The sequence below is a fragment of the Manis javanica genome, chromosome 7, assembly GCF_040802235.1.
Source record: "Manis javanica isolate MJ-LG chromosome 7, MJ_LKY, whole genome shotgun sequence".
NCBI lineage: Eukaryota > Metazoa > Chordata > Mammalia > Pholidota > Manidae > Manis > Manis javanica.
The window spans coordinates 27,256,393-27,278,144 of NC_133162.1; the positions used below are offsets into that span (position 1 = coordinate 27,256,393).

At 43.1% G+C, this 21,752-nt stretch overlaps 1 long non-coding RNA gene across 1 annotated transcript in view; it reads right to left on the reverse strand.

The window, feature by feature from the left end:
* The window catches only part of LOC108409572 (uncharacterized), a 38,853-nt gene extending 25,897 nt beyond the window's left edge, over nucleotides 1-12,956 (reverse strand). Inside the window, exons 1-2 of the long non-coding RNA XR_001856264.3 lie at nucleotides 12,112-12,956; nucleotides 11,183-11,304 (exon numbers count right to left, since the gene is read on the reverse strand). This is a non-coding gene — a long non-coding RNA (uncharacterized lncRNA). The remainder of the gene's footprint in view (nucleotides 1-11,182; nucleotides 11,305-12,111) is intronic.
* Between the last annotated feature and the right edge of the window lie 8,796 nt (nucleotides 12,957-21,752).

The window sequence follows — 21,752 nt, forward strand, 5'->3', positions numbered from 1 at the left end:
GTCATTGATTTTTTTTCTCTGTTCTTTCCATTCTGCTTTTGAGCCTGCCCATTGATGCTTTTAGTTCTTTTATTGTATTTTTGAATTCTAAAATTTCCATTTGGTTCTTCTTTGTATTTCCTACTTATTGGCTAAGACTTTCATATCTTTGCTGAGGCTTTCTATTTTTTCATTTGTTTCAGGTAGGCTCATAATTGTTTGTTGAGGTATTTTTGTTGATGGTTGCTATACAATCTGTCAGATAATTTGTAACATTTTGGTCATCTCAGTGTTGGCACTTATTTATTGTATTTTTCTTTCATTCAGTTTGAGATCTTCCTGGTTTTTGGTATGATGAGTATTTTGTTGTTGTTGAAACTTGGACATTTTGGGTATTATATGACTGTTGATTTCATTTAAAACATCTGTTTTAGCTGGCTTCCTCTGACATTCCTCTAGCAGAGAAATAGGGAGAGGACTGCTTTGCTACTACAAGGTGGGGTCAAAGTTCAGCTACCCCATTTGGCCTCTCTCCTCATTCCTGCTGGATGGAGGTAAAAGTGCCAGTTCTCTACTCAGCCTTCTCTGGTGCCTCCCTGGCTGCAAGGGGGTAGGAGTGCTTTGTTACTGCTACCCACATAGCTTCCATTGACATTGTTGGGGGGAGGGGTGGGGATGAAAGTCCTTACTCTCCAATAAGCCTCCTTTGATACCATTCCAACGTGTAGGAGAAGGGATGCCTCATTAGTGTTGGGTGGGGGTGGAAGTCCAGGCTCCCCATGTGGTCTCCACTGACACTGTGGGTTAGGGTCGGGGGGCTTGTTACCAATGGCAGGACAAACATCCAGCCTCCCTACTCTGCCTTCTTTGACCACTATCTTGCAGGGGGTCGAGATGCCCTGTTATGCCTGGTGTGGGTTGAAATCTAGGCTCAATGCTAGCCTGTACTGGCATGGGTGGGAATGGGGCCCCAAGTTTTTCTGTGGTATTTGACTGGAGTAGAGCCGTTATTGTCTAAAACCTATCTTGCTAAGTCTGCCCATTTCCTAGTTCTTTGCCTAGAGAGAGAGCCTTTCAATAAGACTCTTTTTTTTTTGTCTGCATTTATTGTTTCTGGGTTTCTGGCTTCTTCAGCTCCAGGGCTGAGATACATGAGGTAAGACAAAAAGAAAACTCAGGGAACTCACCACCATGTTGTTCCTTGGGTTCCAAGGTCCCTGGCTGGTCTGCCTTCCTCTCTCCACCTTTCAGAGTCTTCTGATATTTGCTTTATGTATGATGTCCAGGGATTTTAGTTATACTTAATGGGAGGAATAGGCAAAAGAATGTCTATTCTATTTTCTTAGGATAGAAACCTCTTCTTGATCATTTTGATATCAATCAATTTGCTGAGCCTTCAGGACATAGCAGGCACTGTGTAGGCACTGTAGGGTAGGTATAATATACAGCTCCTGTATGCTAGGACCTCACCACTTAGTGGGACAGATAGCCATATTTTATATAGTCTGGCACATGGTTAAGAAAATGGCTTGGAATCAGATAAGACTGAGTCCCAAATCCAGTTTTATCTCTTCTATGCTCTGGGACCCTGGATAAGGGAGTTAACCTCTCTGACCCTCAGTCTCCTCACTTGTAAAATAGGGGAAAGATTAATTCCAATCTCATAGGCTTCTAGTGGCTTATACAAATAGTACATGTAAATCACTTTGCATGGGGCCAACACATAGCAAGTGCTTAGTACATAGTAGAAGTAATAGTAGTAGTAGCAGCTGTTGTTGTTACAAGGTAGGCTGGGCCCAGCATAATAATTCTCCCTTAGCCTTGTTCTCTCCAGAGAGAGGAGGTCTTTTGGCCTTGTACCCATTGTCTCTTTCTCTTATCAATTGCGGGAACATTTCCAACCTCATTCAGTCCCTTTGAAGGGGTTAGGATGGATGTTGCACAGGATGAGAAGGGAGCAGATGTTTACTATTTGTTTTCATTCCTTCATTTATTCATGAATTCTTTCAGCAAATCTTTGTTGAACTGTAACACTGTGCTTGGCACCATGCAGGGAATTTATAATCTAGAAGGATAGGCATTTAAATAATGATAATTCAGGGCAGACTCTGAGTGCCAAGAAGGACATAATTAGAATACCCTGAGAATTCAGAACAGAAAGAAATCACATTTAGATAAAAGAATCAGGGAAGGATTCATGGAAGAAGGTCCATCGGAGCATGAGTTCAATAGGGAGATATGGAGGAAGAGCAAGAGATGAGCTAAGAAAAAGAGAAAGGGGCCACAAATTGTCCTTAGAAAACAGAAAATAATATGGTTTGGCTAGAACATGGTGTGTTCAAGCTTTGTAGGAAGGGTAAAATCAGAGATTACTGGAAAGTATGTTGGGATTAATATTTGGACAGCTTTCTATATCAGGTGTATCAGGATTAGGGTTGACTGCAAGCAGCCAAATGACAGCAGCTTAAACACATAAAGGTTTCTTTTTCTGTTAAGTAAAATAACTTTAGTTTGGTGGCCTGGGATTGGTCCTGGTGATCAACAGGGATCCAGGCTCCTTATATCCTCAACGAGTGCTTCCATCTTTAAAGTTATCTCAGAGTCCAAGATGGCTGCTTGAGCCCCAGCGTTCCAGACATGGAGAAAAAGGAAAGGGAACACGGTAATGTGTCCAGCTATCTGCCTCTTTATGGAACTTTTATGGAACCTTCCAGGAAGTGGCACCCAGAAACTTGTATTTACTTATATCTTATTGGCCAGAACTTAGTCACATGGCCATTTATCTGCAAGGGATACCAAAAATATAATTTTTAAAACTCTAAGCTTGGATTAGACATGAATTCTATTACTAAAGATGAAAGGGGAATGGATACCAGCTAGGCAGAGTAAGGGGTTTAGACTTAATTCATCTGGCAGTGGGAACCCTGTGGGGGATTGCTTAGCAGGAGACTGGCACAATCCAAGTTGCTCACTAGAAAGATTAGTCTAGGAGTGTGGAGAACAGATTGTCGTAGACAGAGACTAGGAACAGAGAGATCAGTTAGGAGGTGATTTCCTTGGTCAAGGAAGAAAGTGATGAAGGTAAGAGATGGAAGGTGAAGGGGACAGAGGACAGACATATTTCAAGAGTGTATTATTAGTTTGGTAACTGATTTGAGGTTGTTAAAATAAACCACAGATTGGTTTTGCAATAGGAAACTCAGTTGACCAATAGACGTGGAATTGGATAATTGGGCCTCCTCTGGAAAGAGAAAAATCGGAAGAAGAGTTTAATTGGGGCCAGGTGATTTGGTTTGGAACAGGAGATTCAGGCAAAACACTTATGTCAATGGTTCTCAAAGTGTGGCCCCCAAACAGCATCAGCAGTACCTGGGACCTTGTTAGAAATGCAAATTCTGGGACTACATGCCACACCTACTGAATAAAGAACTGTTGGGTTGGGGCCAACAATCTGTTTTAACAAATACATATTATATTTCTATGTACTAGCAATAAACAATAGGAAATAGAAAATTTTTAAACATACCATATAAATAACATAAAAAATATTAAATATTGAGGCATTATTTTGACCAAAGATATGCAAGACCTGTACTCTGAAAACAACAAAACAATGCAGAGAGAAATTAAGGAAAACCCAAATAAAGGGAGAAATATTGTATCAATGCATTGGAAGACTCAATATTGTTAAGAAGTCAATACACCACAAATCTATAGATTCAATGCAATCTCAAAATTCCAGCAAACTTTTTATTTGTAGACATTGGCAAAGGGATTCTAAAATGCATACGGAAATACAGAGGCATATGGAAATAGCTAAAATAACTTTGAAGAAGAACAAAGTTGGAAGGTCTATACTACCTGGTTTCAAGACGTATAAAGATACAACAATACAGTGTGGTACTATTATAAAGATAGACAAACAGATCAATGGAGCATACTAGAGTCCAGAAATAAACCTACACATAAATGGTCAATTGATTTTTGACATAAGTACCAAGCCAATTCAATGGGGAAAGAAGAATCTTTTCAACAAATGATGCTGAAATAATTGGATAGCCCTATGCAAAAATAAATGGACCTCAACCCTTACCTCACACCACACACAAAAGTTAACTTTTAAAGGATTGCAGGCCTAATAGAAGAGCTAGAACCATAAAAATTCTATGAAAAAACACAGCAGAAAATCTTATTAACCTTGGATTTGGCAAAGATTTCTTAAATATGACCCTCAAAAAATGCAAACTATTAAAAAATCAATAAATCGGACTTTATCAAATTAAAAATGTTTGCTCTTCAAAAGGTACTGTTTTTAAAAAGTGAAATAATAAGCCATATACTTCTTTGCAAAACATATATCCAACAAAGCAGGTGTGCTCCAGAATACATGAAGGACACTCACAGTTAAAAAGTAAGAAGACAATAATCCAATTTTAAAATAAGCAAAGATTTGAACAGACACTTAACCCAAGAAGATGTATGGATGGCAAATAAGCAGCTGAAAAGCTGCTAAACATCATTAATTAAAACCACTGAGATACCACTACAGGCCCACTGGAATGGCTAAGATGCAAAGATGGATTGTACCAGATACTGGCAAAGATGTGGAGCAAACTGGGTCATATATTGCTGGTGGCTATGTAACATGGTGTAAGCAATTTGAAAAACAGTCTCTCAGCTCCTTAAAAAATTCCTTTAAAAGTTAAACATACACTTACCATATGACCCAGCCATTGCACTTCCAAGAGAAATAAAAACATAAAGATTTTTTTTTAACAACAATAAAATTCTGTATAGGGGAATCCATGCTCATGCTCAATGCACAATTATTATTCCATCACAAGCCTAATTCTCGTCAGTCTCCAATCTTCTGAAGCATAACGAACAAGTTCTTACATGGTAAACAAATTCTTACATAGTGAATAAGTTCTTACATGGTGAACAGTACAAGGGCAGTCATCACAGAAACTTTCAGTTTTGATCACGCATTATGAACTATAAACAATCAGGTCAAATATGAATATTCGTTTGATTTTTATACTTGATTTATATGTGGATCCCACATTTCTCCCTTTATTATTATTATTTTTTTTATTTTTAATAAAATGCTGAAGTGGTAGGTAGATGCAAGATAAAGGTAGAAAACATACTTTAGTGTTGTAAGAGAGCATATGTAGATGATCAGGTGTGTGCCTGTAGACTATGTGTTAATCCAAGCTAGACAAGGGCATTAAAACATCCACGGATGCAGAAGATTTCTCTCAAAACAGGGCGGGTGAGGTTCTAAGCCTCACCACTGTTGATCCCCAATTTCTCACCTGATGGCCCCCCTGCGACTGTGCCTGTCTTAGGTTGTTCCTCCCTTGAGGAATCTTACCCGTCTCTGGCTAACCAGTCATCTTCCGGGGCCATACAGAGAGATGTAAAGTTGGTAAGTGAGAGAGAAGCCATATTGTTTGAAAAGGTTAGATTTTTACTTCTTTGCAGATTTATGCCCTGTGGCTTCTATGCCCAGCATTTGCCTTGAGGTATCTTTACCACTTGGAGGAATTATGATACTCGGTAAATTCGATATGAGGCACGAATTCTATTTAAGGGTTGTAATTAGGAAGGAAGAAGAAAAGCTATAGAGGTAGCAGATGGAAGAAAACATGGGAGGATTGATTATTTCTTTGACATATCTTCTTGTAGAGTAACTTAAGCATGTATAGGTTTTAAACTACTAATTAAATTGTGCACACACATTAACATAATAGGAATACAGTTACATAACCAAAGCAGATCTATAATTACCAGCCATCTCCAGTGAAGCCAAGAAAACCAGTTAGGCACCCTAGGCATTTGTGAAAATTTGTCTATGATATGATGGATATTGTCCAACTGTACTTGAACAGTCTGAGAGAAATCAGACAAATTAAAACAACCCATTCCTGGGAACTGTTCACATCCCATATATTCTTTTAACAGTAGATAGTCTGTAGTTGTAAGATTTTGGAGCACTACAACTTGCACTTCTCCTAATTCTTGGTTGAGTTCCAACAGTATAGATCCAGTCAAATTTGTTGTTTTACTGAAAGCACAGGCCAGCTTAGATATCTCCTTCTTCATTCCAATGGCAAGTCCAGGAACCGGTGGGATGGATGCAGCTACAACTGCAGCATCGCCTGGATCTTTGTTGAGGTTTTTTGATGATCATCTTCTGGTATGACTCTTCCAGAGAGTGCTGATGTTGGAAATTCTTCTTCATATCATATCTTAGTTCATTTTCTGGGTAGCCAAATTAGGCTTTGATCCTCTGTATAAACACAAACAGACCCTTTGCCCACACTTTGATATGCCCTTTATACCATTGTGTAGAACTCATTGGAGGTCACTGCGCAGGAACTGCTTTTTTTTTATCTTTAATCTACACTTACATGAAGAATATTATGTTTACTAGGCTCTCCCCTATACCAGGTCCCCCCTATAAACCACTTTACAGTCACTGTCCATCAACATAGCAAAATGTTGTAGAATCACTACTTGTCTTCTCTGTGTTGTACAACCCTCCCCTTTCTCCCTCCCCCCTATGCATGCTAATCTTAATACCCCCTTTCTTCTTCCCCCCACTTATCCCTCCCTACCCACCCATCCTCCCCAGTCCCTTTCCCTTTGGTACCTGTTAGTCCATTTTTGGGTTCTGTAATTCCACTGCTGTTTTGTTCCTTCAGTTTTTCCTTTGTGCTTATACTCCACAGATGAGTGAAATCATTTGGTATTTCTCTTTCTCCGCTTGGCTTATTTCACTGAGCATAATACCCTCCAGCTCCATCCATGTTGCTGCAAATGGTAGGATTTTCCCCCTTCTTATGGCTGAGTAGTATTCCATTGTGTATATGTACCACATCTTCTTTATCCATTCATCTACCAATGGACATTTAGGTTGCTTCCAATTCTTGGCTATTGTAAATAGTACTGCAATAAACATAGGGGTGCATCTGTCTTTCTCAAACTTGATTGCTGCGTTCTTAGGATAAATTCCTAGGAGTGGAATTCCTGGGTCAAATGGTAGGTCTGTTTTGAGCATTTTGATGAACCTCCATACTGCTTTCCACAATGGTTGAACTAATTTACATTCCCACCAGCAGTGTAGGAGGGTTCCCCTTTCTCCACAACCTCGCCAACATTTGTTGTTGTTTGTCTTTTCGATGGCAGCCATCTACACTGGTGTGAGGTGATATCTCATTGTAGTTTTAATTTGCGTTTCTCTGATAATTAGCGATGTGGAGCATCTTTTCATGTGTCTGTTGGCCATCTGTATTTCTTTTTTGGAGAACTGTCTGTTCAGTTCCTCTGCCCATTTTTTAATTGTATTATTTGTTTTTTGTTTGTTGAGGCGTGTGAGCTCTTTATATATATATTTTGGACATCAAGCCTTTATCGGATCTGTCATTTACAAATAATTCTCCCATACTGTAGGGTTCCTTTTTGTTCTATTGATGGTGTCTTTTTCTGTACAGAAGCTTTTTGGCTTAATATAGTCCCACGTGTTCATTTTTGCTGTTGTTTTCCTTGCCTGGGGAGATATGTTCAAGAAGAGGTCACTCATGTTTATGTCTAAAAGGTTTTTGCCTATGTTTTTTTCTAAGAGTTTTATGGTTTCATGACTGACATTCAGGTCTTTGATCCATTTTGAATTTACTTTTGTGTATGGGGTTAGACAATGGTCCAGTTTCATTCTCCTACATGTAGCTGTCCAGTTTTGCCAGCACCATCTGTTGAAGAGACTGTCATTTCGCCATTGTATGTCCATGGCTCCTTTATCAAATATTAATTGACCATATATGTTTAGGTTAATGTTTAGGTTAATGTCTGGAGTCTCTAATCTGTTCCACTGGTCTGTGGCTCTGTTCTTGTGCCAGTACCAAATTGTCTTGATTACTATGGCTTTGTAGTAGAGCTTGAAGTTGGGGAGTGAGATCCCCCCTACTTTATTCTTCTTTCTCAGGATTGCTTTGGCTATTTGGGGTCTTTGGTGTTTCCATATGAATTTTTGAATTATTTGTTCCAGTTCATTGAAGAATGTTGCTGGTAATTTGATAGGGATTGCATCAAATCTGTATATTGTTTTGGACAGAATGGCCATTTTGATGATATTAATTCTTCCTAGCCATGAGCATAGGATGAGTTTCCATTTGTTAGTGTCCCCTTTAATTTCTCTTAAGAGTGACTTGTAGTTTTCAGGGTATAGGTCTTTCACTTCTTTGGTTAGGTTTATTCCTAGGTATTTTATTCTTTTTGATGCAATTGTGAATGGAATTGTTTTCCTGATTTCTCTTTCTATTGGTTCATTGTTAGTGTATAGGAAAGCTACAGATTTCTGAGTGTTAATTTTGTATCCTGCAACTTTGCTGTATTCTGTTATCAGTTTTAGTAGTTTTGGAGTGGAGTCTTTAGGGTTTTTTATGTACAATATCATATCATCTGCAAATAGTGACAGTTTAACTTCTTCTTTACCAATCTGGATTCCTTGTATTTCTTTGTTTTGTCTGATTGCCGTGGCTAGGACCTCTAGTACTATGTTAAATAACAGTGGGGAGAGTGGGCATCCCTGTCTAGTTCCCTATCTCAAAGGAAAAGCTTTCAGCCTCTCACTGTTCAGTATAATGTTGGCTGTGGGTTTGTCATATATGGCCTTTATTATGTTGAGGTACTTGCCCTCTATTCCCATTTTGCTGAGAGTTTTTATCATGAATGGATGTTGAATTTTGTCAAATGCTTTTTCAGCATCTATGGAGATGATCATGTGGTTTTTGTCTTTCTTTTTGTTGATGTGGTGGATGATGTTGATGGATTTTCGAATGTTGTACCATCCTTGCTTCCCTGGGATGAATCCCACTTGGTCATGGTGTATGATCCTTTTGATATGCTGTTGAATTCTGTTTGCTAATATTTTATTGAGTATTTTTGCATCTACATTCATCAGGGATATTGGTCTGTAATTTTCTTTTTTGGTGGGGTCTTTGCCTGGTTTTGGTATTAGGGTGATGTTGGCTTCATAGAATGAGTTTGGGAGTATTCCCTCCTCTTCTATTTTTTGGAAAACTTTAAGGAGAATGGGTATTATGTCTTCTCTGTGTGTCTGATAAAATTCTGAGGTAAATCCATCCAGCCCAGGGGTTTTGTTCTTGGGTAGTTTTTTGATTACCGTTTCAATTTCTTTGCTCGTAATTGGTTTGTTTAACTTTTGTGTTTCTTCCTTGGTCAGTCTTGGGAGGTTGTACTTTTCTAGGAACTTGTCCATTTCTTCTAGGTTTTCCAGCTTGTTGGCATATAGGTTTTCATAGTAGTCTTTAATAATTCTTTGTATTTCTGTGGAGTCTTTCGTGATTTTTCCATTCTCATTTCTGATTCTGTTGATTTGTGTTGATTATCTTTTTCTCTTAATAAGTTTGGCTAGAGGCTTATCTATTTTGTTTATTTTCTCAAAGAACCAGCTCTTGGTTTCGTTGATTTTTGCTATTGTTTTATTCTTCTCAATTTTGTTTATTTCTTCTCTGATCTTTATTATGTCCCTCCTTCTGCTGACTTTAGGCCTCATTTGTTCTTCTTTTTCCAGTTTTGATAATTGTGATGTTAGACTATTCATTTGGGATTGTTCTTCCTTCTTCAAGTGTGCCTGGATCGCTATATACCTTCCTCTTAAGACTGCTTTCGCTGCATCCCACAGAAGTTGGGGCTTTGTGTTGTTGTTGTCATTTAAAAACATAAAGATTTTTATACAAATGTTCTTGGCAGCTTTATTTGTAATAGCTTCAAAATGGAAACCCAAATGTCCATCAGCTGGTGAGAGGGGAAACGAACAACTGTATTCATGCAATGGATTACTACTCAGTAATAAAAAGGAATTAGCCATTGCTACATGCAACAACATGGATGAATCTCAAAATAATTATACTGAGTGAAATAAGTAAGAAACAAAATAAACAGGACATATTTTATGATTCCATTTATGTTAAAAGCTAGAAATGGAAACTAACCTATAGTGATACAAGTAGGTTAAAGGATGCCCAAGGCTGGGGTGGAGCCTAGCAACTTGTGTCTTCACAAATGCTCCAGGTAATTCTGATGCACACCAAAGTCTGAGACCATTGGTTTAAGGTGATAAACTCCCAGCAGGTGGTTGAAATAAGGCTCAGGACTGGAGTATAGCTTTGAGAGTCACCTGCTTGGAGGTCATAGCTGAAGTTATTGGATGAGAGGATTTAAAGAGGAGAGAACAGAAAACAAGAGGTGGGAGAACAGAAAGCAAGAGGTGGAGACTAGAGAAAACCTACTATCAAGAGACAAGAATAAAAGGAGGAGCAGGTGACAGAAGCAAGGACGAAGCAGCCTGAATTCATGGGGAGGAACAGATGTCAAGGAAGGGACTTCAAGTGCTGATACCAATGTGGTGCCTTATGTTTGCATTTTCAAGAATATTAGTACGTTAACCATGCCAGGGATGCACAGACTTTGATAATATTACATAGTGGTATGTAGCATTATCTACAGAGACAGCCCAGAATTTAGAGTCCGACAGACCCAGGTGGACTCTAACTCCTTCACTTACTCATATACATGTCTGGTCAGGCTTCTTGAACTGAGTCTCCATGTCCTTAATTCCATGAGGATAATTCTACCCGTTAACAGGGTGGAATATCTGTTATATAAAATACCCGCACCAGATGACTCACAAAGTTGTTCATTTCTTTATGTTCTCCACCTCTACCTCATAATCCCTCATCTTACAGATAAAGAAACTGAGGTCCAGAGTGAGTAAGTGATATGCCTATTTTACCAGTCACAAGACTGGTAAATAGTCCATTTAGAAGCACCTTTGACTTGGAACCTATGGGTTACTGGGCAGGTCCATAGGCGGGCCTCAGGAGTCTATGAAGCCCTTAAAGCATATGCAGATTGGATAGGAGTGTGTGATATGTTTTCTGCTGGAGGAAGTATTCATTATTTACACCGGCAATCTCCAAGGAGTCCAGAATCTAAAAAGGGTAATAACTTCTGCTGAAAGGTCAGCTGTATTTCTTCTTCCCTAAGTGCCTTGATTCCCACCTCCCCATATTCTCAGCCTTCAATCTCCCCATCACCCACCTTCGTCTAGAGCACAGTCTCCCTACTCCGCTGCCTGAGCAGTCCACAGACCAGGAAACTTGCTTCACGGGCTCACCTTGAATCTTTCATTCACTCCACAAGCAGCTCCTGGTCACCAGCAGATCTGGTCAGCACCGTCTCTGGTACAGAGAAGGACCCGAATGTGGATGAGGAGCTCACCTTGAAGGAGCTTACAGTCTGGCAGAGGAAGAGGGCAGACAGCAATAATTATGACAGATACATGCAGTCTGTGATGGGGAACATGACAGAAGAAATGGAAGCAAAGGTCATCTGGAAAGTGCATTTGGACTGGCTCAGCACTGACCCCTGGAATCTCTCTTTCCAAATGTCTGTCCATTCAGAGATGTACAACCCTCAGCTTCATCTTAATCTTCAAACCATCACAACTTGCCTTCCACTCACCACTTTGATGAAATTCCCTCCTTGAGGTCAACCACCAGGAACCCCTTGCCTCCTTTAACAGACTGCCACTTTTATTTTTGTTGCTCTCACTGTGACCCTGAGCTGTGCTGGCTGGTGCCTTTGTGGGTCTCCTTGCCTGGTTTCCGTGATGGCAGTATCTCCTCATTCCCTCCTGCTTTGCTGGGGTCTCTTCCACCTCCCTCTCAAGCTGTCCTTGATTATGGCATCCACCACCATTTCGTCTGCAGCCCACACTCTTCCCTGTCCACACTCACTGCGGTGAGGTGACATCATCTGGGCCCACAGCTCCACTGATCACCTTTACACAAACAATCCCCACACTTTTTCTTTCCATCCAGCCTTTCTTAGAGCTCAGCTCTGAACTGACTAGTACTCCAGCTGATTCCTCAAAAAGCTCAATTCCGATGCATCCACAATGAATTTATTACTTCCCCCTGCACCAAATACATTTGTGGGTTCCCAGAACTAGTCATCCAAACCAGAGACCTGGGAGTCATTGGCAGTGCCATCTTTTTCATCACCTCTCTCACCCAAGCGATCACTAAGTCCTGTGAATTTTACCTCTTAAAAGCTCTTGAACGGGTCTCTTCTTTTCTACTTCTACTGCTGTGTCGTGGTTGATCCTTTATATATCTGCATCCTGGGTAAGTCCCCAAATATTTAGGTCTCCCCAGAGCAGCTCTGAGCTCCTTGAAGAGCCAGTGATCCAGTCCTGGAACACTCCTGCAAAAAAGGAAGCAGTCCCCATGAGACCCAGCCCCAGGGGTACAGCTCTTTACATACGGGGCCCTAACTGGCAAAAGCCTCTGTCTCCATTGGTCCACCTGGTCATGGCTTCCTAACCAGGAAGTTCATCTCTAGGTGATCCTGGATTTCCTGACTTTCAGTGGGTCATTAATGTGATGACTCTTGCTGTCCTCCAGTACTCACCAGACCCCACTCCTGGAAACCCCAAAAATCATACTGTGAGGCTAGAGCACTGATTTCAGAAGGCAGAAAATGGGGGTGTATGACACTGAGGTTGCAATCCCTGTCAACACTGTAACCACTCTGAAAACAAGTTACTCACTCAGACTGCTCCCAGCCAAGACAATGTGGACTCTCAAAGCACCAGCACTCTCAGACCTCACATCCTGGAATTACAAACTCCAAATCCTATATTCCTGATCCTCAAGTCAAAGGAACAGCATGGTGTCTTGGGGAAGGCACAGCGTTGGGGTCAAGTAAATCTGAGTTCAATTCTTGTATCTTCTCTGTGTTGGTTGTGAGACCTTGGGCAAGTCCCTTTGGCTACTTAAAGCCTCATTTCCTTATCCATGAAACAAATATGGTGACAATCCCCTCTCACAAGAGCATTTTTTGTTTTGTTTGTTTGTTTGTTTTTAATCAAGACACAACAAGCAAGACTCTGAGCACACAGGGGCCACTTGGTACCTGATAGTTCTCTTCCTCTAAACTTGAGAGTCCTGAATCCCCAGGGCCAGAAGCATGATAGAATAACTCTCATTTCTATAGGACTGACTATGTGCCAGGCACTGTCCTAACACCATACTTCTACCAACTCAATCCTCTCAACAGTTCTGGGAGGTAGGTACCACGATTAACTTCATCTTGCAGATGAGGAAATAGGCACAGAGAAATTAAGTAATTTGCCTGAGGTCACACAACTAGGAGGAAGTAGAGCCAGAATTAGAACACAGGCAGTCTGGCTCCAGATCTGTACCCTGAGGGTGGGAGAGGCACACTCTGCACACAGTAGGCTCTCAAGGAAGCTTATCGATATTGAGGAGGAAGAGAGAGAGGAGGGCAGTGATGGGGAGGAAGGAAAGGTCACTGTAATGAGGAAGGTGGATGGAAGAGGTCAAGAGGGATGACCCAGTGGACATACCAGGGCCTGCTTGGAGAGGTGGTAACCAAGAATATGAAAGGTCTTGGGGATGAGCTGTCCAGAAGTCTGGAGGAGCCTGTACTCTGGCCAGAGCTGCCTAGAAAGCACAAGCCTTGATGATGGTGAACTTCTTGGTGTTGGTGTCAACATTAGTAGTTGGAGGTCATCGTGCATGTATATAGGGTGTATTTGGTGCCAGTGGGTCTGAGATGGAGACTCTTGTAAGGGGGATCAGGGAAGGTGTCCTGGAGCAGGTGACATCTGAGTGTGGCTTTAAAAGATGTGGAATTTGATTAGTGGAGAAGCATGAAACTGCAGGCCTGTCAAGGAAGGTGGCCAGTCCTGAAGGTTCTGTGGGGGGTAGGAGTGGGTGGGTGGGGGAGTAAGCTGGGGCCTGGGTGGAGACCTCTGAGTGCCATGCTGAGTCATCTTTGTCAATGGGACACTTGCTGGGAGTTGTGCTTCAGGAAGAATAAGCAGGCAGCAGGAGAGGAAGGGCAGGATGAGGAGGAGGGTCTCTAACCACCAGGAGGACTACCCTGGGGCCACCCACGCCTATGTCCTTGTGAAGGCATCCCTCCACATCCCTGGTCCTCTGACAGACTGCTTATCCTGAGGGAAAGGAGAAGGGGACCTCCCCAGAGTCCTGAATCCCCTGGGGTTTCTGCTCTTGGAAAGAGCCTGCCATGCTTGCTGCAGCCTAAGTGGGAACTGGAAACTGTGGGGTGGGGAGTGGTATGTAAAGAGGGCAGAGCTACAGAGGAGAGAGAGACCAAAGGCATGGCCTACAGTGGATGCTTTATGACTAATCCTTGATCCATTGACTCAGAGAAAGACAGAGATGCCCAAAGAGATACACACAAAGGGAAGAAGAAAAGAGAAGAGGCCTCTGGGAGAGGGGTTTGTCTTCCTTCCCATTTGTCTCCATTGTCACCAGATAGTACCTCATACACTATAGGAGCTGAAGAATTATTTTTTGAATTGAGAGATGCAGAGGAGACTCAGGAAGTGACCAATAACTGATATGGATACAAAATATGGAGAGAACCCAGGTTTTGGGTCGAAGAGCTTGGTAGACCTCCCTTCCCTTCCTGCCATCTAGATTTGCCCCTTAACAAAAAAGCCAGTCTGAGTCTGCTCCCTTCCCTCAAGCCTGAAAAGTAAACAGATCTCATAGAAGGCCTCAAAGACCTAACCCCAGGTTCATGGATTGCTTGGCCTGGAAGATGAGGAGAGAGGTGGTCAGAAAAGAACCTTAGGCCAGGACTTGGTTGCTGGATTTTGGAGAAAGACTGCCTGAGGTTGCCAAGGATCAGGGCTGGGGTGAGAGGAGGTTCTCTGCCTTTCCGTGGTTCCCACACTCCCTCCCTATCCCATATCCAGGTCTGCTCAGAGGCATTCCCTCTCACACAGGTGATATGTCTTATTATGGATGCAGAGAGCCAGCTGTGAGTACCAGGACTCAAAGACAGAAGCAGGTGAGGAAGACTGTGAGAGAAGGAGGAGAGAGGAAAGAGGGAAACAGATAGAGAGAGAGAGAGAGAGGAGGTAGGATAGAGTATGGAGCAGGGATGGAGGATGGAGAGGAAGAGGGAAGATGGGGGTGACAAGAGAGACAGAACTTTTCTTCCCAAACAAGAAAATTGCATAGTTGATGGAAACAAGTATCTAACAGGTGATAACATAAACATTGGGGCCCTGAGTTTGATTGCCTTTCCAACTGTCTGCTCCCCAGTTTATCTGTTTATATCTCTGTCCATCTCTCTACCTGCCCATTCATGTAACCATTTCTCTTTCTGCTTTTTAATTTGTCTAACTAGCCAGATATGTACACGTCCCAGGTCTGATTCCTTGTCTGTTGGTCTTTGTCCACCTGCTCATTTATTTGTTTTTATACATGTTTTTGATCTATCGAACCATCTGGATGACCATTCATCCATAATATACCTGCCTATCTGTTAGTGATCTACTCATCCATACTTACCTCTTCCTCCTTCCTCCCCTCCCCTCCACATTTTTTCTGTTTCACACACATACACATCCATTTGTCCATTTACTGAGCATTCTGTTTCTGTCTGTCTGTCTGCTCTTGGTATATACATGAACATATTATCTGTCTGTCTCCCTGATGGTTTGTCTGTCAACCTACTGGCCAAATGGTCTGTACGTTTCCACCTACCTGCACAACTTTTTGTCTGTCTTCCAATTTTTCCTTCCTTCCTTCCATCCATCATCCATCTACGGTTGTTCATTCAGTCATTTGATAAATAAGTATTTATTGAGCACTTCCTTTGTGCTCAGTTCTGTGCTAGTCTGGGGATATTAAAAGTGGGTAAGATGCCTCCTACACTGTTGGTGGGAATGTAAATTGGTTCAGCCATTGTGGAAACCAATATGGAGGTTCCTCAAAAAACTGAAAATAGAAATACCATTTGACCCAGGAAGGAAATCCACTCCTAGGAATTTACCTAAAGAAAACAAGATCCCTGATTTGAAGAGACATATGCACCCCTATGTTTATTGCAGCACTATTTACAATAGCCAAGAAATGGAAGCAACCTAAGGGTCCATCAGTAGATGAATAGATCAAGAAGATGTGGTACATATGCACAATGGAATACTATTCAGCCATAAAAAGAAAATAAATCCTACCATTTGCAACAACATGGATGGAGCTAGAGGGAATTATGCTCAGTGAAATAAGCCAGGTGGAGAAAGACAAGTACCAAATGATTTCACTCATTTGTGGAGTATAACAACAAAGCAAAACTGAAGGAACAAAACAGTAGCAGACTGACAGACTCCAAGAAGGGACTAGTAGTTACCAAAGGGAAAGGGTTGGGGAGGGTAGGTAGGAAGGGAGGGAGAAGGGAATTAAGAGGCATTATGATTAGCACACATAATATAGGTAGATCACAGGGAATGCAGTATAGCACAGAGAAGACAAGTAATGACTCTATAGCATCTTACTATGCTGATGTATAGTGGCTTCAGTCAGGTGTGGGGGAGACTTGATAATATGGGTGAATGTTGAAACCACAATGTTGCTCATGTGAAAACTTCCTAAGATTGTATTAATGAGTAAATAAATAAATAAATAAATAAGCAAAACAGAGAGAACAAAAAAGCAGTAGACTCACAAGACACTGAGAAGGGACAAGTGGTTACCAAAGGGGAGGGGTTGGGGAGGGTGGATGCGCAGGGAGAAGGGGATTAAGGGGCACTATAATTTGCAATCACAATATAGGTAGGTCATGGGGAAGGCAGTACAGTACAGAGAAGATTAATGACTCTATAACATCTTAATACACTGATAGACACTAACCGCAATAGAGGGGGTGAGGACTTGATAATATGGGGAAATGTTGAAACCATTGTGTGGTTTATGTGAAACCATCATAAGATTGTATATCAGTGATACTTTAATAAAAAAAAAAAAGACTCATATCACATACACAAAAAAAGGTGGATAAGATGTGATTCCTATCTTCAAGGAACCTGTGACCTGGAACTTACCTTGATGAAGAGTGGTAAGGAAACCAACTTTTGCCACTCGGTGGATGAGGGCTGATGTGGTGTCCTGTACAGGTGGCCATGGGAACACTGAGAAAAAGAATCTATCGCAGACTGGGGTCAGGGAAGGTTTCTGCAGAGAAGGTGTCAGTGGCCTGTTTGTTTGCATATGTCCTCTATCTGCCAGCCTTTCCATTTATGCCTCCATGCTCCCATCCATACCCCACTTGTCTAACGCACCTGTGTCCATCTACCTAGCATCCATCTCCAAACCATCTGCCTATCTCTTTGCCAGTTGAAGAATCTGTTTATTGTCTAACTGTTGGTCTTTTGGTCAGCTATCTGTATGTCTTTCTGTCCATTGGTTGGTTTCCCCACTCGTATATCTCTCCAAGTCTCCATTGTTTATCTGCCAATTTGCTAGCTGATTTGTGTAGCAGTTAGGATGCTTTTGGCTGCAAGTAACAGATGACCCTACCAGAACTGGCTTAGATGGTAAGAAAAATATTATCTCACATACAAGAAGTTTGAGGATAGGGAGATTCCCAAATTGGTTAATGTGACCCAGTGGCATCATTCAGCATCCAGATTATTTTCACATCTCTCCCCTGGCATCTTTGGCATGTCAGCACTTGATTCAGGAGGAACTTTGGGGTTTCAAAAAGGCTGTGACAGCTCAGCGCATTACATCGTCATACAGCAAAGTCCAAAATCCAGAAGGAGGGAAGGGGACACATCTCTTCCATGGGTCCTTTTATACATAAGAGGTATATTTTCCCCAAAGTCTCCTTAACAGACTTCCTCCCACATTTCAGTGGCCAGAAATGTATCATATGCCCATTCCTAAATCAAAGCCCAACAAGGGGAATGGAATCATCATTTTTCTGGACCAGCTAAGATTAACCTCTGGGGCAAGAGAGAGGTTCAACTGAAAGCACTTGATCTCCAAACACCAAACAAAAGAATGGGTTCCATTGGCAAGGAAGGAGGATGGGACATGGGGCATGGCTGCTGGGTAGACTCATTTGGTATGCTGGACTATACATCCATCTTCTCTGTGCAGTCAGCTGTCCATTTATCTATCTGTGTATTGATTGGTCTGCTTGTCTGTTGGTCTGTCAGTCATGCCTGGAGATTGTCTGCCTGCCTGACTATTCATGTCAGTCTGTGTGTCTATCTGTATGTCTATTTATTTGTGTCTCTATTTGTCTTCTGGTCTGTCTATATATCTCTTCATCAGTTTGTGTGTTTAGTCAGTATATCTATCTGCCTCTGTCCATTCATTCATCTTGAGTTTCTGTCTACTACTGCCCTTCTCTCGCCTATCACATATTTAACAAATGGCTAGCTCATTTCCTTTTTTCACCACAGAATAGTCTGAAATAACTCTTGAAACTCATTACTCTGGACAAAGCACAGACCACAGGGCCCACATCTCCTAGCAAGAGGGGTGGCATCAGGGAAAGATGGCCAGCCCAGCCCATAGGGTACCATCTCCTTCTCAGGTCTGGCCCCGAGGCTGGGCTGCTCTGCCAGCAGCGGTCAGGCCCTCCCTAAGCTCTGTGAGCTCCTAGACTGATTTTGTTCACAAATGAATATTTATTGAGTATTTACTATGTGCCAAGCCCTTTCTTAGGTAAATGGGGAAACAGAGGGGATACATGATTCCTGCCCGTGGGGTTTACAGGCTATGCATAGACATGTCCACTCATAGGCACATGGACACAGGCTTATACACCATGATGGATGCTCCCATGTGTGCACACACAGGTTCTCAGACATATGTTTCCAGGCATAAACAGCCACACTTAGGCTCTGACAGCTTCTGCAAGCATTTGTTGAGCCTAATACATGTATTGTACTTAAGTTAGTGCTGTTTAAAAGCACATCTGACACACACACACACACACGTGTACATGTTATACAGTTTACTATCCTGGAACCCAAGAGCAGGGCACAAGAAAGTGGCACAGGATTCTTCCTTCTGTTTCGCATCTAGTTTTGACTCCCTGCATCACCTCGAGTTACCACTCCCCAACCACGCAGGGTCCTCTTGTATGAAGGGGCAGCACCTGGCCCAGCGATGATCAACCCCCTCTCATTTCCTTGAACTACTCTATTCAAATTCCTTTACAGTGTAAAAGTTGCTTCCAGTCTGTCTCTGCCGGGAACAGTCTCTCCTTCCTCCCCTCTCTGCCTGAATGGCTCCCTTCCTGTCTCTGGCGGGGCTCCCCTGACAGTGCTCCCAGTTTGGGTTCCCTTCAGAGGGGAACTGCTTCTCCAGAGATGGGTCTCTGTCCTTGTACGGTGTTTCAGCATTAAGGCGTGTTTAAGTGCATGGCTGAGGATGTGTTTGACCTGTGGTGTATTCCTGTGTGTGTCTGCTCTGGGTCTCTGTGTTTTTTACACACATTCACTCTCTCTCTTTCCCTCACACACACGCACACACACACACACACACACACGCGCGCGCGCGCATGCACACGCGCACACGCTTAGCTCCCCTAATATGCTGAACGGGCCATTACGTCTCTTGCATGTGAGGTTGGGGGTGAATGGGGAGGGGGAACAGAGGAAGGCAGCAGGATTCTGTAAGAACATTAAATCCCAAATAAAGTAGAAAATATTTTTTAAAATTACTGACTTCCCGTTTTCTCCGAAATGGAGTGAAACGAGGCTGGTCCCGAGGCAGGGGCTCCGCGGGGCCAGCCACTGGAAAGGGGCAGCGCTTTATTTTTTATTTTTGTAATAAGAGGAACTGAATTAGAAAAAACGGGGAAGGAAGAGCAGAGTGAGATTGTTAAAGGATTCAATGAGCTGTGGCCAATGTATTCGAAAGGTGCTTAAGGCAGCAGAGCCGCTCACCAAACACGCTCGCACGCACGCATGCACACACACACACTGTCACACACAGCCACACTGAGGCACTGCATACCGCCATCACACTCACACGACCGAGACAAAGGCACATTCACCCACACTCACTGGGGCACACACCCCGAGACACACAGATACACCGAACACCTCCCCACACGGCCAGTGCACACTCTGAGGTGACCACGTCTGCCTCAGGTGCTGGGGACACTCAGACACACCCCGAGACACAAAAGCACCTATTGTGAACAGATACATACCATGGCATGGGCACCCACAAATACACACATCCACGGCCACACAGAGACACACTCACTGCTCTTGGATTCACAGAAATTCATACATTTTACTACAACTACCAAACACATCTAACACCGGTATACTCACTCCTATGACAAACTCATCATGAATGGAGTTCACACTTACTAACCTACTTGTTCTCTCCCCCAGACACCCACTCTGACTGATACACAAAGACACTCAGGCCCCAGACACACCCACACCATCACACACAGTCACCCAACACGCCCCATGTGCAGTTATTAACAATGATACCGTGCGTTTATCGGGAGATTTACAGTTGAGCATTTATTTCAGTCTATTTAAGCCCCACAACCATTCTGTGAAACAGATACCCTTATCCCTACTTCATAGATGAAGCAACAAAGCTCCGGGGGGCTAAATGACCTGCCCAAAGGTACACCAGCAATAGGCCACGCCAGCACGGAAGCCCCGTTTTGAAATTTAAATTCCTACACGCAGAGCGCTGAGCAAACACAAACACACATGGTCTTGCTCACGCATTCTCATGAGCTCAGCCTCTTGCTCATTTGTTTGCACAGGTTCCCTTCACACCCCCGACAGCGCCCTGCGTGCAGCACACACACGACCTCACACACACTCATCCCTTCTACCTCCCCTTCTGCTTTCTGTTTCCCAGTTGCTTCCTAGTCCTGCCTCCCCTGGACAGATAGAGCAAAGGTAATTTTTAGTAAACAGAGAGGGTGCATGAGCCACTCCGCAGCTCAGTTACACCTCGAGCCGCATTCCTCCCTTCCAGCCTCTCCTTGAGGCTGCCCCAGCCCCCCTCCTCCAGGGCCTGGGAAAGGTGAGCTCCAGCTTCCCTCGCCCACTCCTCCCACACATTCTAACCAAGGGGACATTAAAATGTGCTGACAGGGCAGGGGAGAGGCCACCTGCCTGCCCGCCAGTCAGGCCACTTTCATCTCAGCCGCCTCCTGCTAAAGCTACCAGCGCTGCCCTCCCTCCCCCAGGCCCCTCTTCATGAATCTGGCCCGGCTGCCAGCCCTGACCCACCCTTCTCCCCTCTCCCCTCCAGCACCAGTCGGGGAGGCCCTCGCTCCCCAACATCCCAGGGCCTAGACAGGCGCCAGGCCGAGGCTCCACTCCCTGCACCCATCATCCCAGTGGCTGTAGAGAGCGCCTCCAGCAGTCTCGGGAAGCTCGTTCTCTTGTGTCCCCCACAGACACACAGACACATGACATCAACTGAGCCTCACCCAGGAGGGACACACATGCCACACAGACAGTCCTACATTTACACTGCACAGCAACACACACCACTACCCACAACATCAGCCACACTCACAGGTGTTACACCAAGTTTGACACAACACCCACAGTGACAGCCATACATAATGATGCCCAGAGAAAGCTTACACCAACAGCCATATGATAATAGTATGCACAGTGGCTGTCACTTAGAGCACATGGTCAAAACATTTACACACAAGTGCTCACGCCTAATGACACAGTGCACCAACATTACACCTAAGACTCACTATCACCTATCATGCTGCTTGCCCACAACAATATCCAAACAATATCTGGCTCATAGTGATGCTTAATAACTTTTTATTGACTGAATAAATGATATAATAGCAACACATTCACACACAATGCACAC